At 40.6% G+C, this 3,902-nt stretch overlaps 1 protein-coding gene across 1 annotated transcript in view; it reads left to right on the top strand.

Moving 5' to 3' along the window:
- Positions 1-3,902, top strand: part of LOC101845678 — a gene marked incomplete in the record, with an annotated part of 11,869 nt that overhangs the window by 3,074 nt on the left and 4,893 nt on the right.

Below are 3,902 nucleotides of genomic sequence, written 5' to 3'. Positions count from 1 at the left end.
ACACATACACACACACACACACACACACACACACACACACATGCACACACAGATACACACATACATACATACATGCACAAAAAATGTACACACCCATATACACACATACTCCTCCCTCTCACATCGTCTCTTCGGCACCAATCTGTGCACATAACCATAATACACAATGTAATACGAGGGGGGTTCAATGAGTCTTTGATCAGGGTATGAAGGAGTCATAGCAGAGTAATGAAATTTCACCAGCCTTTAGACAATTTCTGAGGACCACAGAAGGCACTTGTCAGCGTGTTCAATAAAACTATGCACAAAAACGTTTGGTTTTTCTTTGCTGAAACTGTGCCAAATAGCCTGTTGAATATCGCTCAGTTATCAAGTTTTTTACACTTACAAGGAAAATCCCCGTCAGACATTTTTCAGGAAATGGTCAAAGATTATGGTGACAAATGTCCTCGTTAAAATATTGTGACATACTGGGTAAGCAAAATCAAATCTGGATTCATGTCGGTGATGGATGAAGATCGTGAAGAGCGCCCATCCTTTGTGGTAATCGAAGAGAATGTATCCATAGTGAAGAAACTGGTTTTTACAAGACTGACGTTAAACAGCTCTCAAGTGAAACGGAAATCATTGTAGGGTCATTTGAAACGATTCTCCTTGACCATCTTAACATGAATAAGGTGTCTGCACGGTGGGTATCCCGCCTTTTGACAAATGAGCAAAAGAAGCAGAGGGTTGAGTCCTGCAAAACTCTCCTTCGAATTAAGTCCAATGACGCAAATTTCTTAAAAAACATGGTGACTATGGATGAAACATGGATTTATCATTTTGATCAAGAACAAAAAATGTCCTCCGTGCAATGGAAAACCCCTTCTTCTCCCTCACCAAAGAAGACAAAGGTAACGCCGTCAAGTCGTGTTTCTGGGATTGTGAAGGTATCATCATGACTGACTACCTGGAAAACGGAAAACAGTCACAGGGGACTACTATTCGGATTTGCTGAAAAAACTACAGTCCGAATTGGTGAGAAAAAGGCGTGGAAAGCTCCGTAATCGGGTCCTCCTATTGCAAGACAACGCCCCTGTGCACAGGGCACAACGAACAGTCCAGACAGCAGAACAGTGCGGCTTTGAAATCCTGCCACACCCAGCTTATTCACCTAGACCTGGCACCTTCAGACTTTTTTCCTTCTGTTTCCTGATCTTAAAAAGTCTTTGAAAGGACGTCGTTTCCATGACAACGAAGACGCAATTGAGGCTGGGGAAGACTGGTTAGGGGCCCATTCTCGGTCATTTTTTCTCAAGGACTTTTGAAGGTCAAACAGAAGTGGCAGAAATGTACATGTATTACTCAGCATGGTGACTATTTAGAGAAACGAAGGTATGTGTGCAAAGTTACAAAGCTCTAAATATCTTTATTTCTTCATATTTTGACCACAGACTACGTGCCCCCCCCCCTCGTACAATGGTATGCTTTCATTCACAAACAGGCTCATAGTTACATGCATAATAATATAAATGAACAGTAACTATAAACATTAAGTGTTAAGCTAGATACGTACAATGTACTATGTGTTCTGATTGTAACTAAATGGGGTTTTTTTGTCCCTTGCCCATTTTTATGATATTGACGCTATCTGATGAGTAGGAAAATATGCGTATGACAGTGTCCAATAGTGTATTACATACAAACTTGTTATAACATGTAACTGTTACATATAGATGTTCAAGATAATATTATAGATGTGTGTGAAGGAGCTAAGAGCAATGAAGATTTTAGAAATGACGGTGGAGGTGGTGATAAATGATGATGTGGGATGGTGTTTATGTAAATAATTATTAAAACGTCATAGTTGAGTTGTTTTTTTCAAATGTTGACTTTAGTCCTATCTTCCTCTGCTTTGAATAGTTACGAGGGATGTGGATACCCGCTATCCTGTTCCCTACTGGAACCATCTTTAATGTCACAGTGAAGTTTCGAAATGGTGGGCACAGTCTCTGCTACGGTGACCTTGTTAGAATTAGCTTATTCTAGCGGGCCAAGACAAGTGATGAGGGGACTTTAGTAGGCAGACAATACAGTGGCAGATATGTTGGGGATTTCGTAAGGGAGTTGGTAGGAAGCAATGAACTCAATGTTATTCTGATGCATTCTTAAAAGTTCACAGGAATACTTACAACACAATGATTAACCCTATCCGTACGCCCTGGGGTCATTTTGTACTCCCGGGGTTGTATTCTTCACAGCTTAGAATACTTCTAGTGCGAAGATCTCTTTGAAACTTTCGGGGGGGTATAAACATCTTGGGTTAATAAGTGCACAGGAACAGCTGGCCGACTATATACTATGCTTCAGCTTCATAGGTATGGAAGAGTGTGAGACGTTAAGAATGGATAATATAATTAGACGTAATACGTTGTTTTTGTTGTTGCCGTTTTTTTAATTCTTTGAAAATAAACTTAATAATTGTTTATTCATCATCCTAATTGATCCATCCATTTTCCCTACAACTAGAGTTATGCTAAAGATGGTAGAGTGTAGAGTGCAGAGGGTGGTCATTTTTCACGTTGTTTCTTACTTCCATGTAGATCCGTACGTCGTGTTTTACTATCGTATCCATACAACGTGGGGAAGTCTGTGCCACAACTTTCCAAAGAGGAAATTTACTCGTTAATCCGATCCGTACGTTTTGCATAGCAGTCTGCCAAAATGATTTTTTGAGAAAAACTGAAAACTTCAAAGAGATCTTCGAACTATAATTATTCTAAAATGTGAAGAATACAACCCCGGGGGTACAAAATGACCCCATGGCGTACGGATAGGGTTAATAGCCAGACAAATAAAATTTATAAAAATAATATAACTTTATTGACCCCTTTGGCAAATTCATTTTACAATGGCGTACGCTAGTCATGTCAGATACATAAAACATAGATGCAAGAATAATCCAAAATGCCACAAACATAGACGGCCCACACGCTGGTACTGGTCACTGCTGGTGAGGTTGAGTTGGGGGATAGTACTAAACAATGAACTTTAACTAGAGACAACAAAATATTGTTGCTTCTTGGAAACTGTAGAGAGTTTCGTGGAAGAAGAAGAAATGAGACCGTACTGTGGAAAGAAGCCAGCAAATGACGGCCACTGCACTGATAACAACATTAGGAAGAGACGGATGCAGTTCCAAAGATGTTTGAAACGATCTAGATCTATAGGCCTCGAACATCGTGCTCTCAATGGAACATAAACATCAACAGTCTAAAGAAGGCGGTAGTTAGACCTAGAATAGCAATTACTTCAAGAACTTGAAAAGATGGGGGACGGGAAAAAACAAGGCTAATACATGCATACCTATTTTGAGGGAAAGAGAGCAGAAAAAAGAGTGACGAACCATGATTGCCGAAGATGTTTCTGATCTGGTACTTGAAAAAGAAGAAGAAAAAGAGACTAACGCGACTTTACAACGAAAGAAAAGAATGGAAAAGGGGAACCAAACTGGTCTTCTCCAACTAAAGTCTATTATTGTCAGTTACTCTAAGCTCCTCACTACTGACACGTAGGTCCCTGGCGGTTTCTTGTCTAGTTGGCTTAATGGTAGCACGACGCTTGGGATTATTAGAAACCCCTGTGTGTGGTGACACCGATAATGGGATGATAACTGGAGTTCGTGGGAGAGGTCTGGTTTTATTCAAATGCTGATTAAAATCTTCCCTCAGTTGATATGGTAGAAAGACACGGAAGTTGTGAACGCCGGAAATACGTCACAACAATCTGCTTACTTAAAGACTTAAAGATAACAGGCTGCTGAGCTATATGTCTCATGGGGGAGGGGAGAAGTGCGCGCGCGCGCGTGTGTGTGTGTGTGTGTGTGGGTGTGTGTGTGAGTGTGTCTGTGTGTGTGTGTG

Source organism: Aplysia californica, unplaced genomic scaffold, assembly GCF_000002075.1.
Source record: "Aplysia californica isolate F4 #8 unplaced genomic scaffold, AplCal3.0 scaffold00094, whole genome shotgun sequence".
Lineage (NCBI taxonomy): Eukaryota > Metazoa > Mollusca > Gastropoda > Aplysiida > Aplysiidae > Aplysia > Aplysia californica.
This window is presented reverse-complemented; position numbering and strand designations above follow the sequence as displayed.